Source organism: Camelus dromedarius, chromosome 21 (assembly GCF_036321535.1).
Source record: "Camelus dromedarius isolate mCamDro1 chromosome 21, mCamDro1.pat, whole genome shotgun sequence".
Lineage (NCBI taxonomy): Eukaryota > Metazoa > Chordata > Mammalia > Artiodactyla > Camelidae > Camelus > Camelus dromedarius.
The window spans coordinates 30,648,155-30,673,103 of NC_087456.1; the positions used below are offsets into that span (position 1 = coordinate 30,648,155).

Consider the following 24,949-nt stretch of genomic DNA (forward strand, 5'->3'; position numbering starts at 1 on the left):
GATTTTGATGATCTTTCCAAGAGATAATTTACCATACAAGGTGTTGATAATCTGTAAGGCATTCTACTAAGCTGCTTTTTTCACCCTCAAGCCTAAAGTATTCATGTCATATATATATTTTTACAAATATCCATTACAAGTTTTTTTTAAAACTATAGTTTTGTCTTAAAATTCAACCATATCAAATAGAGGCTGTCCTAAAGAAAAGTCTGGAAAAGGAAAGGATTTTGAAAACTGGAGATAATAATGCATTTTAATAAAGTCTGAGATACATATTTTATTAGCTTTAGAACAAATTAAAGAACAGTAAAATGAAACTGTGCTGTTCTACAGCTTTACCAAATAACTTACCATCTCTTAGTTGTATTTTTTTTCCTAATAGGTAATTTTTTTCACAAGAAAATTCTCACTTTGTAGTCTAGATCGTATAATTATAAAACCTTGGATTAGAATTCACCAAGATTCACTACAGCTTAACTTTGTGGACTTTGCTGGCACTAACATGAACTGTTCCTGATGTTTATGTAGTGTTCACTGAAAATCACCCTCGTAAGGAAATTTAGAGGAAACTCTCTAAGTTCATCTAAGTCATTAGCCTGCCTTTGGGGGAAAAAAAAACCCAGATGAATTCTTTTAGTCTGAAGGGTATATTATCAAGCATTCACATCACATCCAGTACACAAATTTCATTTTGGCTGAATTTTCATGTAAGGCCATTTGCCAAAACTGCTTACATAAATCCATAGATAAAATGATTTCAGCAATTCCCAAAGCTGCTAATGGTGTGTCAATTCTGGGCATAGGATAATAAGTGTCAGGGCTGGCTGCAAACTGTAATTATTATCATCCAACCAGAAGCTAATTATACCGTCCAGTTTGAAAGCAGCCACTACTTGAGAATCCCCAGAGCCTACAGAAAGCCTAATAATTCTTAGTTTAACATCGTCTCAATCTAATTTCTAATGTCCCCTAACAACTCCGGCTAGGTTTTCAATATGGCACTATTTTTTTGTTTAAATTACACTTGTACCTAGACTGTATTTCAGATAAATCATCTCCTGGTTGGTGTTTAAGTCTATCTCCAATTGATTGTTCTTTCTTAAACCAATGTTCTAGGACTTAACAATTCAGTGGAGCAACCGTTATAAGCAGTAGTCAAGCAGAGGCAAAAAGGTCCATATTGTGAGCGAGCAGGATGTTCAATAGAGAGAATTATCTGTGGATTTAATAAGAGGAATTATTTCATATTAACACTTCGATTGCCCGCTGTAGACTGGGGGCCCCTCATGAAACACAACTGTCACCCAGATTTGGGTGATGTAGTGATCAATGTGTTAATAGAAAAATCCAGATTTGAGAGAACATTTTGTAGTCAGCATGTTCTTTGAACTAAGGCAAGTGTTTTGCTGTGAAATCCTAATCAAGAGACTAAAGAGCAGGAAAATGTGCACATCTCTTTATAATCGCCATTTCAGTGTTTGCCCCAAATTGGGAACAGGTGTTTTACCCCTCTGCTACTCTTCCCCCGACCCCCAATCTGTTCATTCTGGGAAAGAGAAATGTCTCAGCCATATCCACCGCGCCACAGGTCGCGCTCTGTGACTGCGGGTGGAACACTGCCTGCGCCGTTACCAACACTCTTCCGCTGCCCAGGGCCGGCGAGCACATCTCAGGGAATAACGGGCTTCTCCCTCTAATCTGTTTGACTCTCCTAAGGTTGTCCAAACTAGGAAGACTGAAGCAGCTGGTAGGAACTTTAAGTTTGGTGGAGATGTATCTGTTTAGGTAATATATGTTTGTACAGTGTCAAGAAATACTATTCCATGTGTCAATATATTTATAGTATTTAATTCCTAGTCACAATGTCTATAAAAACATTCAGTAAAAGTTTTAAAAAATGAAATAGAAAAGCTTTATACTGAAAATCTTGTAAGCTATATCTATAAAAAGAGTACATATATATTCTTTTTATATTATATATAGACAAAATGTACATAAATTTAAAGACTTAGGTTTCTAGGAATATACTGATTTCTTTATATACATATTTAGTCTCTTGTTTGTTTTGGATAATATGAATATTGTGTTTGACCTTCAGATGTGTTCCTCATTAGATAGCATGTTACACATCTATGACAGAATGGGTATAATTACTTTAGACATAACTTGTAATAGCATTTGATTGAGCTAATGATTCATTTTGTTCAGAGTTATTCGGGGACCTACTGGTGCATGTGTAGGAGACAGCAGTATGAAACAGCCTGCCTGTTCAAACACCCAGACACGGGCCACAGGAGGCTCCAGGTATCTGGAGTAGTGAGAAGGGAGAGCAGGTGACAAAAGAGAGGGGCTTTTGGATGCTGATTCAGAGGGGTCTTGGGCATGACTTAAACTAATTCTGGTATGAATGAAAGAGTGAAAATAATTCCGCACTGCCTTTTGAGCATCAAGTGCATTCTGACACAGCTCTAAGAACTGGCCTTTTGGGACTTAGCCCAAACCTGTAATGTTCTTCGACTATTAAAGGGTGTAACTCCAACAGGGTGAAAACAGATGTTGAATAGAGTCAGATAGTGGTGCTTCAAGTCCTAAATGCACTAGTGATTCCCCAGGTTACAGCTACACGTTGGCCACAGGAGATGTTCAATCAAAATTTGTTTGATGCATGAATTTTTTAATATAACACATACATCAGTTTCTGATGATTTCATTAAATGTATGTAAAGTTCTCTATAGTGTTGCATATGTTCTTGGAGATCTCAGAAACTACATTAAATATGACTTACATATGTATTTTTATACCCACTTTTACTGTATCTGACTACGTTTAATCTTAAGTTATTATGCAATACCATTCAAAATGGGAGCAGCTGCTCTCTGAAACATGTTTCTATTTTGATAAGAGACTATACATTTTTAGGACCACCATTCACATCTAGAACTTTCTTATTTTACAAAGAGAATTGCCATGGAACTCTTTCAATAATACTCTTCTTTACAAAACATAGTTATAGCATTTATTTCTATGTTCATTCAAAATTATCCTGATTAAATGATCCAAAATATAGTGTAATTTAACAGGGTGAGATTCTTCATCAGAATCTTCTGGAAATGAAAGAACTAGGTGATGAACACATAATCATGCAAAATAGAAAAGGATGCAAAATTCCATCACACACGTATTCCTCTCTTTGTAAGTTCGTGCATTAGTGTAGAAGATTGTACTTTTTGCTTGTTTTGTTTTAATTGCAGGGTACTTACACAACACTTATGTGGTTAGAATTATGCAACAAATGTATAAATTCAAGGGGAGGTTATTATGAGAAAGCATTTACTTTATGGTGAGTGCTTCATTGTGTGTCTTCTTTTCAGTTATCAAAGTTCAGATTTGCATGTGTTCTTTCTAAAGCTATTGTTTCTCTAGCAATTAGTGAATAAAATACATTGTAAGAAATACCATTTTCTGTAAATTGTTATCTACCCTCATTCTTCAGTCTTTAAGATCTTGTTTAATTCAACTGCTCTTTCTAGTTCAGTAGCTAAAAATAGGGAAATCACCTTTTTTTTCACTGTTTTTCTTTCTTTCTTTTTAGCTGAAAGCATTTGAGGGTGGGAATAACTCCAACAAATGCAGCTGAAGTGCTTATCTAGTTGTCAGTTTGATTCTATATCATTTTGTTTGATTTTATAACTGTGTTTATGGATTGTTAGTGTTTGAAAGCACTCTACTTACTAGGAATTTGATAAGTGATTAAAAATCTGGCAAATGTTTTCTCCAAGTGCTTCTAAATAGATTCTATAAACAAAGGCAAACAAAGTGAGGTGCAGTGTGAATGATGATTTGCCCTAGCGGTTTCACAGTATTTAGTGAGTACAGTAAGAGATATGTTTAGGGTGTTTTTCCCTCTCCGTGCGGCTCTGGGAAATATATGAGCACATACCTGACTTTCCACAAGAGGGCTTCATGTTTCAAATCAGCATTTTCATACTTTTTTGGCATGATTCCCAGAAAAGTCTATTGCTTGTTAGTTTATTGAATCAAGAAGAGTTTCTATTGGGATATTTTATAACTCTTCTGGAGAATAACTTCCAGAGATTTACATCTGTGAATATTTGTGCATTTAAGAGAACACAGGAATACGTGTTCAAATATTAACTACATACACATATATAATTATGGATTTTGTTGGATTGTCTATATATGTTAATATATATGTAGGTAATCCATCTTGAATATAGTTCTACTCTTATTCAGGAGTTTTTTCTACAGAAAAAATATATATACACATATGTGTATATCATCTATCTGTCTGTCTGTCTATCTACCTGCCTATCAAAAAACTATTATAAGGAGTAGGTTCATGCCATTATGGAGGCTAAGTGCAGCAATGTGCCATCTGCAAGCATCAGACTTGGAAAGCCAATGGTGTCATCCTCGTTGGAATGTGAAGGCCTGAGGACAGGGAGCACTGATGGTGTGAGTCACAATGGAAGAGCAAGAGACCAGTGTCCTAGCTCAGACAGTCAGACAGAGGGACCGAATTCTCCTCTCCTCTCCCTTTTTTTTAAGGCCCTTAACAGACTAGATGATGTCCACTACACTGGGGAGGGTGGTCTCCTTAACCCAGAAGCTCCCTCATACACACACCCAGAAATAATTTGTAATCCCTCTGGGCGCTCTGTGCCTCAGTCAAGCTGACACATTAAAATAACCATCGTAGCACTATGTCTTCAGTTCCTATAGACCAAAATGTTCATGGTCAACTGCTAACTCTAAGATTCTTTTCTTTATATTATTCACTAGTCAGTTATTTATTATTTTATAGTACTCATTAGTAAATTTATTTTTTATTTTCTCCCATATTACTCTACTCATACTAGTCAGTTGTATATTAATTTGATGATTAATGACTTTATGATAAAAAAATATTATGTTCCAAGCCCTTTTCTTTTATATGCTTTATCGCATGCGTCATATACATTTGACTTACAAATGACATGCAGGTGAACTGCACAGGTGCACTTATAAGCATTTTTTTCAGTAGTAAATACTATAGTACTGCCCGGTCTGTGGACGGTTGCATCCTTGGATGTGGAACTGTGGATACAGAGGAACCACATCCACAGAGGGCTAAGTTATGTGTCAATTTTCTACTGTGCAAGGCCGGCACCCCTAACCCCTATGCCATTCCAGGGTCAGCTGTAATTCTGTTAGGTGTTTGCTGTGATGACACTCATTATGTGTTACACCTGGGAGTCAGAATCATGTTTTGTGAGCCAGTGAGTTCAGAATCAATTATAGGAAGAGAGAAGCTTTTGAGTAATGTTTGTGTAGGAAAACAAGGAAAGAGATTTAGCTTATGTTCCCCAGTTTGGTATGGTTAATTTGAAAATAAGATATACATTAAATGTATATTGATGTTGCAGATTGCAGTAATATTGTCTAATATTGGTATGTACACTATATGTATAGGTTTAGGAGAACATTATAGAATATTAATGAGTCCATTTTAACTTTCTAAACATCTTTTTGCCATATATCCACAAATAATACCTGGCTACTAAATTTTATTTTCATACCATTTATCTATGTGTATGTCTATTTATATTGGGCTAGTGTATAAAATCCTATAATTTGATATTTTATATGGATTTTTGTAAGCTGTTAAAAGGAGAACAGATAGTTAACTGAAAGGAAACATTTCTCAAAATAAGCAATGTTATCTTTGAAATAGTTGCATTGTATGTGTGAAGGTAGAAGAGACTGCATTTTACTAAAACTAGGAGTTCTAATTTACAAATACAGCTGGAATCTTAAGATGTCATATCATTTTGAAGCCACAGCGATCTCTCATCTTCATTATATTGATAAACTTTGACTGATTTCTTTGTCTTTGTATTGACAATCCTCTGTGTCTAGCCAGACATACACATGACAGAACACTCATGTCAGGAGGGCAGTCCTCTGCTCTTTACCTGCCAATATTTACTTGTTACTCTTGGAATAAACTTCAAACACCTTATGATGATCCCCCGGACTCTGCCTGATCCGGTCCCTGGCTACGGCGCTCACCTCCTCCACCACCACTCTTCTGTTTACTCTGCTCCACCCACGGCTGCCGCTGCTGTGCCGTGAACACGCCTAGCTCAGTTTTGCTGCTTAGATTTGGATTAGCTCTTCCCTTCTCCTGAGATAAATTTCCTTCGGGTCATCTCACTGCTCCTTCCCGCCCTCCCTTTATCCTCATTCACCTCTGAGCTAATAAGTTACCTACTCAAGAAGCATTCTGTGAGCACCCTACATGAATACCACTCTCTCACCACCTCTGTAAGCCTCTCTTTTTTTCTAAATTATTTTAGATCCTTTTCTAAATCCTTGTACCCCAGAGTACAGCTCGTGCATGGTTTTGTGTGTGTGTGGTTATCTACTACTAGGTTGTCGCCTGTCGGAATAATGGAAGCTGCATGTGGCCACAGACTTTGTCTTAGTCAACATTCTATCCCTGAATCTTGAATTATTCTCAGGACATACTAGATTAACTTTTCTTTAATTAATGAAAAGCAGCATCCTATTTGCAACATACAAAATAATTGTACTAAAACATGCATTAATTTTTTTAACCATTATGATAAAATGGTCCTATTTAAGTTCTTTTTACTTGATTCTTGATTTATCACTCCCCTCCTATTATTACCTTTGGTAACCATAAGTTTTCTTCTGTGTCTGAGTCTTTCTTTTTTGTAAATAAGTTCATTTGTATCATATTTTTAGATTCCACATATAAGTGCTATCATATGATATTTGTGTTTTCTCTGTCTGACTTACTTCACTTAGTATGACAATCTCTAGGTCCATCCATGTTGCTGCAGATGGCATTATTTCATTCTGTGTTATGACTGAGTAGTATTCCACTGTGTGTGTGTATTACATCTTTATCCAGTCATGTGTCATTTAGGACATTAATAATCATAGACATTTAGGTTGCTTCCATGTCTTAGCTTTTGTAAACAGTGCTGCTATGAACATTGGTGTGCACATATCTTTTCAAATTAGAATTTTCTCTGGATATATGCCCGCAAGTAGGATTGCTGGATCATATGGTAACTCTAGTTTTAGTTTTTTAAGGAATCTCTATACTGTTTTCCATAGTGGCTGCACCAAACTACATTCCCACCAGTAGCGTAGGAGGGTTCCCTTTTCTCCACAGCCCCTCTGGCGTTTCCTATTCGTGGACGTTTGAATGATGGCCATTCTGACTGGTGTAAGGTGATACCTCATTGTAGTTTTGATTTGTATTTCACTGATAATTACTGATACTGAGCAATTTTTCATGTACCTATTGGCCATTTGAATGTCTTCACTGGAGAAATGTCTATTTAGGTCTCCTACCCATTTTTGCATTGGGTTGTTTTTCTCTTATTAAAAGTTGTATGAGCTATTTATATATTCTGGAAATTAAGCCCTTGTCAGTCGCATTATTTGCAGATATTTTCTCCCTGTCTGTAGGTTGTTTTTTGTTTTGCTTATGGTTTCCTTTGCTGTGCAAAAGCTTATAAGCTTGATTAGGTCCCATTTGTTTATTTTTGTTTTTATTTCTATTGCCTTGTATTTAGGAAAACATTGCTACGATTTATTTATTTTTATTTAATTTTATTTTTTATTGATGTATAGTTGATTTACAATGTTGTGTTAGTTTCTGGTGTACAGCATAGTGATTCAGTCATATATATACATATATACATAGTAAACACACACACATTTTTCAGTATAGGTTATTACATGATACTGAATATAGGTCCCTGTGCTATACTGTAGGACCTTATGTATGTTTTTTATATGTAGTAGTTTGTATCTGCTAATCCCAAACTATTCTTTTTAAATTAACCTATCAGCAACCATTAAGCTTACTACACTGATTCCTGTGTGGAAATTCTGTTGATAATGAGGAATTAATATTATTTAAAAAATAGTGCATATTATTTGGAAGTTAATACATGCATAGAGCTTCTTTATATGGATATCTAAAGCTAATTGGGTCAATAGAGCAAAAAAGGAAGAAAAGAAAATGTCATAAAATATTCAAAATTAAATTATAAGAATGTATAAGTAATATTTTTTCATATGGAATAAATTTTTATCAATAGTTTATACAACCTAAGTAAATGACAATTAAAATTACATCTGGAAATTCATTTTAATATTTTACATTTTTTTTGGCCCTGGTAGGATAAGTGGTTGGATATATGTATAAATTAATATATTTGAGCATTAGATTAAAATTTAACTATAAATAATTATACCTAGAATAAAAGGAATTTTCCTTTCTTGCAAATGAATTTCACTCATAATTTTTGTCAAGAATGTTTAAAGTGATCAATAGAACTGTCAACAGGAGAAAGAAAAAAAAGAGACTATTAATACCTGAAGGTACTACTGAATGATGCGGTCACGTCAGTCTCCGTGGACGTGCATCGCAGATGCAGCCCTCTCTCCATGTGGTCATGTGTCTGCAGTCTTGGATACTGTTACCTGCTTGCAACTAAAGCAAGTGTAGGATCTTTCAAAATACATTCCAGTGTGTAAAATTCCTGAAGAAGTTAACCCAGTTTCTCTTAGTGGTTAACACGTTTACCTATATAGTAGTGTTCATATATACACATATTCAGGCATAGTATCATGTATTCAAACTTGAAAAATTGAGAAATATATTTTTTTTTTTTTATCCTTTAAGAGTTTTAATCAGTGAAGGGACCTGCAATCATTCTCAGATCACTTGGTATTGTTCTTAATTAATAAGCAAAGTCTATACAAATTGAACACTCAGAAACATTAAATTCATCCTGGCCCACGATTTCAGCTTTTCCCAGACCTCCTTGGTGCCCTAATAGCACCACCAGAAAGCTCCTACTTGAGTTACGGCACTGCTTCTCTGGAAGCCTTCTATATACACTGGAGGGTAATAATTACAGACTATTTCAGATCTCATGATACCCTTGAATTAAACCACCCCTGTTAGTTTCCAGTTGTATAGCCTTTGACATATTACTTGACATAAGTTTCAGTTTCCTATAATTGTATGCAAATATTAACATTATTAGACTCATAGGTGTGTGGTGGGGGTTATAAATAGACAATTTGTGCAAGGTACTCAGCCTTGTCACTGGAACATAGCAAGCTGTCAATAAATATAAACTAATCTTTAAATGTAAATGCCATTAGAGAAGATTAAGAAACACTGTTATTTAAAAAATAACCCATACCCCCGATTATAGTGTTTTTAAAAGACATTAAGTGGATTTGCCTCTCACAGGCAGATATGATGAGGCAGGATCATCAGGGCTGGGACTCCTCATTCAACCTCAGATGACTAACTTCCATCTTACCATCTAAAATGGGTTCTCAGGCTCCAGCAAATAAATCCACATTTCAGCCAGCAAGACAAAAGAAAAGAATAATGCCAAACTGTCACACACACACACCCCCACCCCCGCCAGCCTGCCTGGGACACAGTGCAGAAGCTGAGCATGCCATTTCTAATTGTACTCTGTCAGCCAGAAGATAATCACAGGACTACTCCCATTTCCAGGAAAGCTGAGAAATGTTGTAAGAGGAGAAGTGAGGTGTATTTCTTTATTGGGAGTCAACTGATTAAAGTCAGGAGGCTGGTATCTGGAATCTGTGTCCTTGAGTCTGTGCTCCATGACTCACCTGAACCCACATGTTACCATTCTAGCCCTTGCTCACTCTGCTGTGTTCCCTCACAGTCTTCCTTGCTAATTCATAAACATGTCACACGTGCTTCTGCCCTAAAGGCTTTGCAGTTGATGTTTCCATTACCTGGACTGTTGTTACTTGAGGTGACTACATGGTTCCCTCCTTTAACCCACTCAGGACCTCATCCAAATGTTACCTACTTAGCTATGCCTTCCCTGTGTACCTTAATTAAAATTGCAGCAACATGCCGCCCATCCTCCATACTTCCACTCTGTGCTTAAATTTTTAGTCTCCCAAACCAATCATACTAATAGAACTATACATAACATTCATTCAGTGTTTACTATATAACAGACACTATCCTAACTGCTTTACATATATGAATTCACTTCGTCCTTATAACTGCCTCTTACAGATAAGTACTACTGTAATGTCTGTAAAGAATTCTTGTAATAATTGAAGCACAAAGAGGTTAAGAAAATTGGTCAAGGTCTCATAACTCAGAAGTTGTAAAGCTGGATTAAACACAGCAGTATGATTGCAGAGTGAGCACCTGCTGTCACTTCCTTGGTGTAAGCACTGTACTGGTAATGCAGGCCATGATTTTCTGTTTCTAGGATATTGCCTCCTCCCAAATTTTGCTGTTCATTGCTGAAACCTTACCACCTGAAAGCAAAACTGAATCAGAGTAAATCTGCCTTGTCCCCTATGGCACATATCAACTACTTGAAATATACCTAGTCCAGATTAAGATGTGCTTTAAGGGTAAAATGCACATCAGATTTCAAAGATTTAGTAGCAAAATGAATAATCTAAAATATGTCATTAATAAATTTTGTACTGAATACATGTTGAAATATTTTGTTAAGACAATATTAATTTCACTTTGAAAAAATTTATTTTTGAAGTGACTACTAAAAAATGTGAAATTACATATATGACTCATATTAGTGTCTTGAATTATATTTCTCTTGGACAGTGCTGTAGAAAAGGATCAAAAAAATAATTGTACAATGTGTAAAATAGTTGTGGCATTAATGAACAAGCTATTTTTCCCAAGCAAACTGTTGAAAAAATGGTCAGATAAACCATTGGGAAAAATGGTATAAAGATATCTTGCTAGTAAGTGGTGAAGCCAGATTTTAACTTCAGTAAGTATATCTTCAGAACCAATGCTTATTAACTCCTTGCTTAGTTACCTCTCCATTGTAGTAATTTTACTTACATAATTCACGTGAAATTTCATATTCGCACACTATTCACACACTGTTAATTTCAGTTGTTTAATTGAGATATAGTAGACATATAACATTGTGTAAATTTAAGGTACGTATTGTGTAGATTTGATATATACCATAATATGATTACCACCATAGTATTAGCTAAAAACTCTCTTATGTCACATAATTATCATTTTTTTTTTTTGTGGTGAAAACATTTGAGATCTAGTCTGTTAGCAGCTTTGAAGTATATAACACAAAGTGTTGACTGTAATCGCAGTGCTGTGCATTAGCGCTCCAGAACTTAATTACCTTCTAACTACACGTTTGTATCCTTTGACCACCACCTCCCCAATTCCCCTACGTCCTTACCCCTGGTAAACCCCTGTCCTACTCTGTTTCTATGAGTTTGCCTTTTTTAGATTCCACACATAAATGATGCCATATGGTATTTGTCTTTCTCTGACTTCTCTCACCTAGCGTAATACCCTCAAGATACAGAGGCACCTCCACGTTCCTGCCAAAGGCAGGACTCCTCCTTTCTCATGGCTGAACTATACACATATCTGTATACATTTTCTTCCCATTCATCTGTTGATAGACACTTGAGGTTGTTTGCATATTTTGGTGATTATGAATAATGCTTCAATAAACATGGGGGGACAGATATCTTTTTGATATTGTTCTCCTTTCCTTTGGATACATACCCAGAAGTGGAGTTGCTGTAACATAGACAAGTTCTATTTTTGCTTTTTTGAGAGAACTTCATACCGTTTTCTGTAGTGGCCAAACCCATTTACATTCTCACCAATAGTGCACAAGGGTTCCTTCTTTGTGGGAGCCATTCTAGTAAGTGTGAGGTGCTGTTTCACTGTGGTTGTGATTTGCATTTCCCTGATGATTGGTGATGTTGAGTATCTTTTTAGGTACCTGTTGGCCATTTGAGTGTCTTCTTTGCAAGAAATGTTTCTTCAGCTTCTCTGCCCACTTTCTAATTGAATTGTTTGTTTGTTATTGAGTTGTATGATTTTAAAAATATTTTGGATACTAACACCTTATCCAATATATGGCTTGCAAATATTTCTCCCATTTGATAGGCTGCCTTTTCATTTTGTTGACTGTCTCTTTGACTTTGCAGAAGCTTGTTAATTTGCTGTACTCCCACTTGTTGATTTTTGCTTTTTTTTCCCTTGTGCTTTTGGTGTGATATCCAAAAAACACCTGCGTTCTAGGCCCTCAAACGCCGGCTACTTTGGGAATCCATACATCCTATGTATGTGAATGGGATAAGCATTTTTCTTGACTTCAGTGCGTTTATAGTCAGATGGAGGCCAGAAACAAAAAGTATAAATGGAGAAAGAGATAAAAATAAAACTTCTACTTATGTAAATCAAAGGAAGAGTAAGTAGTAGTATGAAGACTAACGCAGAAAAACACTTTAGATTTAACGTCTTTGGAGGCTTTCGTGGGTGGGTGATTCATCTGAGGTCTGTACACAAAGGCTGAGAAGGAGTGAGCTATGTCAGGCTCCTGAGAAGATACAAAGCTCTGAGGCAGCAGGCAAGAGGCGGGTGTGTTTGAGGACCTCGAATGTAAAGATGAGTGGAGCTTTGTGAGCTGCAGAAAGGAAAGCTGAATGAGATTAGAGAAATGTTCAGGGGATAATGCAGGTCAAAAACAGGAATTCAGATGTCATCATCAGTGTCATGGGAGTCTCTAAAAGGTTATAAGGTAGGAAATGGTCCAGTTCACATGAGAAACAAAATACTCAAGGTATTCGACAGGGAGTGGGCCGAGGTGGGAGGAGGAAAAGTGGGGAGTTCAGTCAGGAGGAAGTGAAGAGAAGACAGTGGCCTGATTTGTGTAGCCCTGAAGGATGGAGAAGAGCAGGCAAAGTGTTGTCAAAACACGACCTGAATATGGTGTTATCTGTAATCAAATCGAAATATTTCCAGGAGAAAATAGGCTTTCTAATAGGAATGATTGTTGACGTGCTTGTGTTAATTCAAATTAAAGAAAACAATTTATAGATATTTCTGGGTTAGTCATTTACTCTTATTTCTTGCCAACACACAAGAGTGCAAAAACTGAAGCACAGTATTCTTTATGTGTTTTATTTCTTTTCACACTCTTCAACCATCCTTCAGTATTATAAATGATACTAGAGTCACTGTATCAGAGATGTGGAAGTAACGCTGGTTAGAAACTGCACTGTAAAATACAGTTTTTTTTTTTTTTAAACTTCCTTAGCTTGTAAATGTCTCCTTACTTGCTACATAATGGCCTTATCTGGGGGTTGAATCATTCTGTGTAAATGGAATATTTTATACTCTTGGTTAAAAGTCTAGAACTAGGGAATATTCGCCTTTTATCATTTAAAAACATTATCTTTAGTATGTTTTGCTCAGCTATTTCTATGATCCTTGTTTACTTCAGGCGTTAGGATTGTTCATGGTCAATTTTCCTCCTTAATAGAATCCTTTTTACTCTAAGAAAGAGGCTTTAGAAACTGGGTAGTGCTCTCGGTTTATTATTCTCATCACAATGGACGTGGGGGAATGCCATTTTATTATCATTAGAGGCCCAGGTGAGTCTATTGAATGTGCGTGGTCAGGACAATCTGTGCCTGATGAAATGCTTCAACTTCCAGTTAGTGAAATTTTGCTCAATCAATACAAAGTGCTGAGGTGACATATCCTGCTTTAAATGGTGCAGGGTACTTTTAAGTAGTCAACTAGGATACTCAATGTCAAAGTACCACAGTGATGTATTTAAGTTTAAAAATGCCTTACTGACTTTAAGTGCCATAAATTTACCTTCTGTGAGGGATAATTATAAATTTGACTTTACAGAAGTTTGGCAGAGTTTTACCATTCTTCCAGCAAATATTGAGTTACATATATATATATATATATATATTTTAATTGTCTACTTCAGTGTAGTCTTTTCAAACTTTTCTAACAATACGGGAGTAAAATCAGGTAACTCTTTTTCGTATGTGTAAATACATCACAGTTTAATTGTCAAAATTTACGTATTTTTTTTTACAAGAGACACGAGGGAGAGTATTGGAGATGTCATATTAAGGTGAAAATATTACAAGTAAAGAAAGATTACACAATTAGACACTTCTGTTAAGTAAATCCCAAAGGAGGAAGACTGTCTTTAAAATGTATAAACCAAACAATATAGTTAATTCTGTTGATTATACCAATGTTATTTTACTTATATGCCAAAGTACACATGAAAAGAGAAGGTGGAAAAAAGAAATTATATTTACTTGTGTTTACTCTACATCTGAAAAAAAGAAATTAATACAAATATTTTGTTCCATTTAAGGTTAATTCAGTCTAAATCCTAAAGCAATTTTAATTGAAGGACTAATAAGCCAGTGGAAAACTATTTTAAATTCTGGCAACAACATCTTTAGAGTGAAACTTGATTTAAATTTATGTTTTATGCACTGCTATTCCTTTTTCCCCAACAGTGTTGGCCTTGTGATTGACACATCTTCAACTGTCGCATTCTCCAATAGGAACAGGAGTTTGGAGTGTCCTGGGGGGTGCTGTTCAGAAAGCTAGCTTTGAGATCTCTTTAGGAAAAAAAGAGTCTCTAAATTTGCTTTACTCTTACTGCTAGGGCAGTGTGGTAAACCTGACTATAGTGTCGTGACTAGAGGCAATAATTCCATTGTTTGGAAAAAATAAGCCCAATCATAAGCTTTCTCCTCATTTCCCTTGTATTGCATCTGAATTCTCAAATCTAAGACTGAAATTTTTGCAGAATTTCCTAGATAAGAAACAAAAAAGCTGTGCTAACAAAAATAAATGATTTTTCAGAATTCTAGTTTCTCATGTACTTCAAATCACCTGGGAAGAAATATAAATGTCTTACAGTGGATTTATCTGTACAGCTCATTTTGTTTATAAAATAGGATTACTATGAATCTTATTGTGATTATGGAATCAAAAATAATCAGCAGTAAATAAAAACTAAAAAAATTCTGAACAATAAAATCTACTGTATATATGTACACAGTATTTTCTAAAAAAGTCATTAAGCCTACCATTCTAAAGACTATGTACCAGTAGCTTTTCTTTATTCACTATGACATTTTAAATCATCTACGTTTTCCGTATTTATTACAGAAAATAGGACTAAATAATTCTTAAAAGTCTCCTCCAGGTATCTCTTGCCAAGAAAGAGAATCAGTTTGATGTAATAATAAGAATATAGAAAAAAAATTTTTTTTAATTATGGTACTCTTAGACTTGTACTAAATAAATTACTTTAAATTTTTGTCTTCATTTCCTTCAACCAGCTACACATATCCTAATCATGGAGAAAGAAAAGAAAAGCACCTTTTAAAATTAGAATCTTTTAAAATTGAAAACAATATATATTTTTACTCAAGACTTAACAAAAAAAAATCTTCAGAATTAAACTAAGTTAACACCATATCCTATTGGCACATGATAAGGCAATGTAGAACTTAAATGTATGTAGTTTTCTACTTAAAATTATTAAAATTAAACCAAAGCTTGTCTCTTTAGATTCTATGAGGTATTGGGTTCCATTTTGTCTATGGATATAAAGCAACTGCTATGTCCGGTATCAGAACAAAAACACTGCTTTATTTCTTTAATCTTCTCAATGAGTTTATAAAATTGGTTTTGTCATTGATTTTTATAAATAGAAACAGTAAGGCTTAAAAGGGGTTAAGTAAATTGCCCAAGGTCAGTCAGTTAAAAAATAAAAGTGGCAAAGACAAGCTCACTCTAAAACCTCTGCTCTGAACCACTAGCAGAAACATGAGAAGTTAAAAGGATGTTTTTCCCATACAAAATACATTTTCCAATGAAGAGTTAAAAGAGCATGGAGAGAAACACAGCAATAGCAATATATTTTCCAGCTGATGATTCCTGTAATGATGAGGACAGCTTGGCAAGGTGATTGATGTTATTTTCCATAGATCAATGCCACAAAATTAACCACATATCATAGGACTTTTATTAATGATTATAAATATCCTAGTAATATTTTTTTAATTACAAGTTTCTAATAACACCTTTACAGGTTTGGGAAATTGTGCATGAAGGAGAAAACTTGACTGAAGAACCTAAAATCCTTCAAATATTATTTCTGATAGGTTGTCCATTTGCACACACTGCACAGCGCTCGCTCTTGTGCAGTCTCTGCGCTAGGAGCGCACTCCCGACTCCTCCACTGTCAGCAAGGCCTGTTATGTTTTACAGCTTCAAAATGTGAGCTAAATGCCTGAGTAAATATTGCAATGCAACCAAAGATACATGTTCTTCTGCAAACCTGATTTCTTCTTTTAAACTCCCATAACTTCTTTCAAACAAGAAAGCCAAGAGGTAATTCTGTCCCTGTTAAATAAACTACAGAAAAGAGAATGAAAAGTGAGGCTTAAAAGTGGAATTTAACTTTTTCTTTCCTTTTTTTTTTTTACCAAAATCGCCAACTGTTTCCATAGTCTGTGTTCTAATGAAAAAGATACTGAGAAAATTCAACGAGACATTTCTGTTTCTTGTTATGTCTCTTTACTTTTATCTCTAGATGTCATCAATTATGTGCTAATGCTTCACCTGAAATTTTGCACATGCTTTATTTGAAATTATACATTTATTTTGCTCATAAGTAAATATTCCAGTGTCCAGCATCTGAAATTACAGCCCAAGTCCTGATGTGAATTGGCTTATTCTAAAAATCTAATTTTAAGAATTCCATCTTTTTATTTTCTGATGTCTCCCTAGGTTTTAAATTCCTATTAACTTATCTGATCTTTGAACACTGAAAAATAGTCTTTTGACTTCCATTTCTGAATATCATAACTTACATCCATGTGCCATTATTAGGCTTTTTAGCATTCACAATTCCATTTTCTACTAGTAAAGACAGGCTTTCAAAACAACTATTTCTAGCTTTCATGGTTTGAAATGTTATGACTCTTCCCAACAGAGATATTTCACTTTCTTGGTTATAATTTAAGATATCTGGGGAAAGGGTGGTGTTGGTCTCAAATGAGCCAGGAAACCTCCACGTCTTGACAAGTCAACAATGTTTAGATGCACGTAGCAGCATCTAATGTGAACTACCTGGTCAGACGGAAGAAGAGGTTTAGTCCCCCAAAGAAGGAAATACCACTGGGCAGTTACTTTATCTTTCTTGATCAGTTGAGATTTTTAAAGATCCTGGATGATAGAAAACTCAACAGAAATGTACTTAAGAAAAAAATAGCTGGGGGGAAGGAAAACAAACCTATTGACCTATATAAAACCACCAAGTCCTGGGTATATAGTACGGGCTTCAGTACAGCTTGATCAGGGTTCAAGCAATGTCCACATGGCCCACTCTCCATCAGTTAGGTTACGTGACTTCTGGTTTGCTTTATTTTAAGGTCTCACATTGGGTTAAGGTGGAGCGGCAGGCCATGATCTTCCACATGCTCTGTATCAAGGTCAGAGGCAACTCTCTGAACTAGTAGTCCCAAGCAAAGTCTTTAAGGAATCTCATTTCCTCTGCTTGAGTCTTATGTCCATCCCTAAAGAAATGACTCTAGCTCAGGAAAATGTAACGCAGTACTTGGTTTTGGTCAGTGTCACCTGTAACACCCAGAAACACGGATTTACGTCCTCACTTAGACCCCTGGCGCAAGAATAAGGAAATGCATATGCCTAGACTGGTGTTACAAGAAGCTGAATGGTCATGGATCCCCAAGTCCACTCACGTTTCTTCTTGTGCAACATGTTAAAAATACCACATATTCATAATTCAATGATACTGCATACATGACTAAATTCTCTTGTCTTTTTCACCAAAGATCATGTCCACTTACTGAGTCCAGATCCAAATTCTAGATCCCAGATAATTTTATATGTCTTTCTTTTGGTTATGGATGAGGATTCCAAAGGCTAAAAAAATGAGTTTACTTGAAACACATTAAATAAAAATGATGGATAAAAAACCAAATAAGTACGGTAGAGGAAAACATGGACATTCTTATTGAGTAAACAGAAGAAGGAGAAACAAGACAGAATTAATGTTTCAGTATTACACTTAACAGAACTTTGCTTGAATTGCTTGAATAAAATATTAAATTTTAATATAGCAGTACATTATTGCAAGCTTGAGTTTTACAGAAGACCTTACTTATAAGTAATTTAGCTAAGAAATTCTTGATATAATTTTTCTGGCTGAAGTATTACTGATTTTCATGAATTTGCTAAAACTTATGTTCATATTTATTTAATTTGGAGGGAAAAACTTTTAGGCATTATTTTATGTAGATTTTAAGAAAAAATATCAGAAATACTATTACTTATTTAAATAAGTTATTATTTGTATTTTGTGTTTTCATTTGTAATTTACAATCATTATATATAGAGAACTTACCTTTTTCCATTGTGATTTTGCAGTGATACCACATTTATACTCTAAAGTGAAATATGGCTGCGTAGTGCAAAATAAATTGAACACATACAAAGACGTTTACCTTATTCTGCCTGGAGGAAGTTCCGAGGCCCTAAAGTGCACTTCAGCTGCTTTTCCATTGCTGGGGTTTCTGAAAGATAAATCATTATACACATTTTAATGCCTTAGGAGAACAAAATATTGTTGCAAGAAAAACACAGAACTAAGTAAGAAAGCTCTTGTTAGATCACACAGTGTGGGTTAGAAGGCATAACAGTGAAAAGTTGACTTTAATAAAAACTTCGCAGCCACAGCTTTCTACAAGGGGAATTTGTTTTCATAATTTTTGCTCTTGTTTTTTGATAACTGTTTTACAATTTTGGAAAGAATAAAGAATAGAAAAGGTAGATTAGAACAACTTCATATTTTATTCTCACTTACTAACCTCAACAAATAGCACTGACTTTTTTTTTGACGCATAGTCAGTTTATAATGTTGTGTCAACATTTCTGGTGTACAGCATAAAGTTTCAGTCACACATATTACATACATACACTCCTTTTCATATTTTTTTCACTATAGGTTACTACAAGATACTGAATATAGTCCCCTGTGATATACAGAAGAAACTTGTTGTTTATTTATTTTATATATAGCAGTTAGTATCTGCAAATCTTGATCTCCCAATTTATCCCTTTCCAACCCCTTCTCCCCCAGGGGACCATACATTTGTTTTCTATGTCTGTGAGTCTGTTTCTATTTTGTAAATAAATTCATTTATTTTATTTTTTTTAGATTCCACATATCAGTAATACCATATGGTATTTTTCTTTCTCTTGGGCTTACTTCACTTATAATGATGATATCCAGGTCCATTCATGTTGCTGCAAATGGCATTATTTTATTCTTTTTTATGGCTGAGTAGTGTTCCATTTTGTAAATATATACTACGACTTCCTTACCCAGTCATCTGTCGATGGACATTTAGGTTGTTCCCATGTCTTAGCTATTGTTACTGTCTTAATAGTGCTGCTGTGAACATTGGGGTGCATGTATCTTTTCGAATTAGAGTTCCCTCTGGATATATGCCCAGAAGTGGGATTGCTGGATCATATAGTAAGTCTATTTTTAGTCTTTTGAGGAATCTCCATATTGTTTTCCATAGTGGCTGCACCAGACTACGTTCCTACCAGCAGTGTAGGAGGGTTCCCTTTTCTCTACTCTCTGCAGCATTTATTGTTTGTGGACTTTTGAATGATGGCTGTTCTAACTGGTGTGAGGTGATACCTCATTGTAGTTTGGATTTGTGTTTCCCTGATAGTTAGCAATATGGAATATTTTTTCATGTGCCTATAGGCCTTTTGTATGTCTTCACTGGAGAATTGGTTATTTAGGTCTTCTGACCATTTTTGGATTGGGTTTTTTATTTATTAAGTTGTATGAGCTGTTTGTATGTTCTGGAGATTAAGCCCTTCTCAGTTGCATCCTTTGCAAATTTTTTTTCCCATTCTGTAGGTTGTCTTTTTGTCTTATTTATGGCTTCCTTTGCTGTGCAAAAGCTTGTAAGTTTAATTAAGCCCCATTTGTTTATTTTTGCTTTTATTTCTATTGCCTGGATAGACATAGGAGAATATTGCCAAGATTTGTATCAGAGAATGTTTTTGCCTATGTTTTCTTCCATAAGATTTATAGTGTCTTATATTTAAGTCTTTAAGCCATTTTGAGTTTATTTTTGTGTATGGTGTAAGGAGTGTTCTAAGTTCACTGATTTACATGCTGCTGTCTGGTATTCCCAACACCACTTGCTGAATAAATTGAGAGGGAATGGGGATAGCATAGTTATTTCAAGAAGTCGTGCCCCATAGAGGAACAGAGAAATGGAGTGGTAACTGGAAGGAAATATGGACTCAATCAAAGGTTTTATTAGGAAGAAATAGATGATGTGGGTTATTTCACACTTTTGTGCAGCAGCATTTCTGTCACAAAGGTTTTTTTTTTCATTTCTAGAGAGCACACAGGTTTAGTATTTTTTTTTATTGTATTTGGTTTCCACTTTTTCATAATATTCTGGATGAAAATTTGCAATTCCTATTTATTGGTAGTAAAGAACAATTTTAAATATCTATAGTTGAAACATAAATTTCTCTTGAAAACATAGGGTTAATTCTAATTTTTATGCACTATTTCTTAGGAAGTTAGATCACATATACAGATACACCTAATACTTAACTCTTAAGTTTAGTTTTTCTACAGTATTTGAAGAGAAATATTACATGTTTTGATATTTTGTGAATTGAATTAATTTGAGAAAAAATATTTAGGGAGTAATTCTATTCTACACACAAAAACACCAACAATAAAAAATGTAATGCCTGGCCTTGCAGATAATGTTGTATCACCAGAACATATTCTAAGCATACTGCAAATTTTTGTAATATATAAAACATTAAATTCTGGGTATATAAACTTTACTCATTATTTTTACCCAACTCAGCATTTTTTTGTCAGAAGTAAAGCAAAACAACACTTAGCTTTCTGCTTGATGTGTTTTCACGTACACCAAAATAAGGAGTTGAACGTTTATAAGCAGCATATTAAGTTCTGAAGTTTGTTCATATAAACCTTTTTAAAAAAATAAGTATCATTGTAAATATCTAGTATTTTGCATGTTTTCACCACTTACTCAACATATGAATTAATTTAAGCTTCTCATTTGAAAAAGTGGATTGAAGGTTTTAGGATAATTTGAACACTAAATCTTTTTTGTCTTTCCAAAAATTCTGTTAATGTTGTCCATAATGTTCCACCTTAAACTCTATGCTTTTCCACTTGTGGATTAAGAAACAGCACTACTTCTTGTTGGGAATAGCTGTATCTTTTATTCCTTTGAAACTCTGCTTCCCTCTTGGCCCTGTTCCCTGTATTTTCTCCTCTAATACACGTCCAGGCTAAGACGTTAAGTCTGGAGTGTAACTGGTAACATTCTGCTCGTTAAGTCCAACCCGAGCCCTCCTGTAGTGCTTCTCTTTGCTAAAGCACTTGGAGATTTAAAAATAACATTTTGCTGTTGGAGAAGAAACCCCAGGCAAGAGAGTCACTTGGAGAAAAATACTGGTTCTTTATTATTCCTTCTAAGAAGGCATATCCAGCACTTAAAATATAGTGTTTTAGGGGCGTTTTTGTTTGGATTTGGTTTGCTTTGATTTTTGAAACAAAGATCCATGGAGGGAAAAAAAAAAAAACCCAAAAACTTAACATCAGAAAAATAAAAGATAATTGGAATCACAGTAAAAAAGAAAAAAACAAACATTAATACAAATTCCTCTTACCTAGATTATTTTTCTTATTAATCTGTCTAATTTCCTTTAAGTTAGTGCACTGCAATGCTTGCTGTATGTTCTTATCTTTTCAGGTTGCTTATTTAAAACCTGGTTATTTCAAATGTGTTTTGTTATTGGTGCTTTAATTTTGCCTATAACACTGATAATATGAGTAGGTGGAGCTGCTCACTCACCACTTATGATGAATACTTTCAGAAAGGCAGAAATCTCTGTCTAACGCATCTGCTTATTACTCATATATTTCACATCTACATCAGAAATTTTAAAGATCTGAGAGTAAAGTTCCCTTCTACTGGGTCTATATCATACAGGTTTCAGGAGAACTATGAAACTGAAAATACTAGTGAAAAAAAAAACAAAAAACCAGAGTTCAAGTCAATTTAATCTAGAATTATAAGGAAATTGACAACTAACTGTGAATAACATCCCAAGAGGAATGGAAGGCAACTCTTGTTTCTGAAATGGGATAAAGGAGCAGTAAGAATGGGGAGAAAAGACTGCAGAAAGCAGGGCATTATATAATTGCAAAGAGTTCACTATTTTGGTCAGCAAATACCCTAATTCTAAATTAATATAGTACAAACAGGACATAAAATTGTCTTCTCTTGATGTATGTCAAATTTATGTGTATTCTTTTGATGCTTTGCATATGTAAGTAGTAAGAGATAAAAATACTTATGAATGGAATGTATTTTTATAACTTAGGTAGAAAATAATATTCCAAAATCGATTTAGTTAATACTTATTTTCTCAGAAATGAAATAAAGTTTTACAGTGATACTTTATAGTTATTGAATATATGGAAACCATATGAGAAGTAATTCAAGGTTCACTTAATAGTAAAATAATGTAAAAATAACCAGTATAAGTATATTAAAGAGGATATAATAATTGCCATCTGGTTTGGTAAAAAGACTGGACACATATTGAAAAACTGTCATAGTAGACTTGGTTTCATTACTTTCTCTTCATTTCTAATCTTGCACTATTGCTGTAAGAAGTTTTCACAGAAGGTTATCAGTGAGTATTAATCTGATTTTGATATTACATTACCTGATTTCAGAATTCATAACCTACACTTAGTAGTTGCTTAATGCTTTTGTCAAATTTAGTAACAGTGAATTGAAAGCTGAAAGCTAGATGAAACAAAAAAAAATTTATTTTGACATTTCGTAACAATTGAATGAGGAAAGCATTCAATTGAGCTACGTCTGAAACCTCAATGTACATGTTTCCACAGTGTAATCTGTATCAGTCTATGCAAATGTTCCTAAGTAAGTGGGATTGTCTCTTGCTAAAAGAGTGATTTTTAAATGGCCTTTTTATTTGGTTGCTATAAGCTGAAATGATTTATCTAAAATACATGGCATAATGAATGACAAAAACAAGTGTCAGGAAAAAATTTTAGTGTTTTTCCTTATAACTTCCTGGTTAGTTGAAGAAGTAAACTATATGTGAACAGATGGTGATGGAAATGATAGATACGTGATAGATAAAAAGACAGACAGACAAGTATGTGAGAGAATGTCAAAGAATAAATAAAAATCCAAACACAGTCAGTGCTGAATTGTGTCTTGAATTCACAGCTTGGAAGCAAGAAGACCTGCTGTGCAAGATCTTGCAAAATGGCCGGAATGAGACAGAGCAGGCAGAGGTGTCAGAGGAGGAGGCGTGTGACTGCTACGAGCTCCACCTGTGAAGCGGATGCTCGAGTTTAAATCTGGTTCTGCTAACTCTGTGACTTAGGTAAGTTATGTAACTTCTTATCTGTGAAATGGGGCACTACAAACAGTACCTGCCTACTAGGTTGTTACAGCAGCACCAACTAGGTTAATATTTGCAAACCACTTAGCAACACCTATGTAAGTGTTCACCACTGTCCCAGGTCTGGGGGACAGGACAGCATGAGAAGTTTCCACGCAGTGGACAGCTCTGTAGGCTGTCCATTCACTGTCTGCGAAATTTACTTTCCAACTTGTTGAAATCACCAAAATATTTGTTGTATTATTTTTAAATGCTTTATTCTTTTGACTTATTCTGTCATATTTCATTGAGCTGGCACATACACTGCTTTATTTTTATTGACATACTTACAGTCAGTTATCATTCCTTTACACGTATTTACTGAGTAATTAGGTACTGTGCTAGTGGCGGTGCCACTCACTGAACTGAGTGGTATGAAAGGGTTCTTCAGAGTGTGTGCTATGACTCATGCTCTGTGGTACAAAATACAGTAAGTATGAAGTTGTGACATGTTCATGACTCACAGGTAAAAAAATTCCATCACTCTGAAGAAATTGAATTTTTGCCTCATTTATCTGAGAACAGAGGCATTCTATTTACTGATACATTACTGTAAAAGTGGCAGGATTTAGTGACAACTTTTAGTCTATTTTTTATTATTAACTTTTAGTTTTTAAGACTGATGGACAAATAAATATGTTCACGCAGTAAAAAAAAAAAATTGGAGAACTACATATTCCATGCAGTATCACTTTCCATATTGTCAAACTTAATAGCTCAATTCCTTGAATACATCAATCATATCATCTATTTAGCTAAGTTACTGTCATCTATTAATTCACTTAATATTCAACAGCAGTGTTTGAAGAAGACTATTGACCTAGTTAAAAAAATCTAAAATTTAATTACTTTGTTGTATAAGATCCCTTTTCCATATACACGCTGGCTAAAATGTCAAGTAGCTGAGAGTAAGTATCTTGACTTAGAACTGCACAGTCATCTCCACCTGCCCCACATAGCGCTAAAAACTAGTAAATGATGAGCAGATATCTGTTATGAAATGGAAGTGACAAGTTCAAGAATGAGATAAAGATATAATTATTAAATACTTAAAGGAATCTGAAGTTTAGGGTAAGATATTAGATGCTGGAAAGTCAAAAAGAATAACATTATTTATTTTACTAATGGTTGAAACCAAATAGTCCTAACACTCAAAGCTTATTTAAATGTATGTGTTACTCCAAGTCTGTGACAGCTAGTGAACACTTCTATGAAATTCATGTTTTGGGATATGGCGAAGAGAATCAGAGGTCCCATAAAAACAATTTTGTAGCAAAACTATTGAGATTATGTATTCCAACGTTAAGGTAAGAGTGGCTTCTGAATAACTCCTATGAAATTAGGGCCCCAAATTTCTTTCCACTGAGAAATTTAAACTTTTGACCAAAACCACACCACTGAAATTTTTATATTAAAAATGCAATGAAGGTCATTAA

General features: G+C 34.6%; 1 protein-coding gene and 1 long non-coding RNA gene across 2 annotated transcripts in view; one reads left to right on the plus strand and one right to left on the minus strand.

The window, feature by feature from the left end:
- Positions 1 to 24,949, plus strand: part of LOC135318761 (uncharacterized) — a 122,683-nt gene that overhangs the window by 95,306 nt on the left and 2,428 nt on the right. Inside the window, exon 3 of the long non-coding RNA XR_010377081.1 lies at positions 23,297 to 23,456. This is a non-coding gene — a long non-coding RNA (uncharacterized LOC135318761). The remainder of the gene's footprint in view (positions 1 to 23,296; positions 23,457 to 24,949) is intronic.
- The window catches only part of LOC135318760 (guanine nucleotide exchange factor VAV3-like), a 349,548-nt gene continuing 343,094 nt past the window's right edge, over positions 18,496 to 24,949 (minus strand). Inside the window, exon 4 of the mRNA XM_064477009.1 lies at positions 18,496 to 18,520. The gene's annotated coding sequence lies outside the window, so the exon portion shown is untranslated. The remainder of the gene's footprint in view (positions 18,521 to 24,949) is intronic.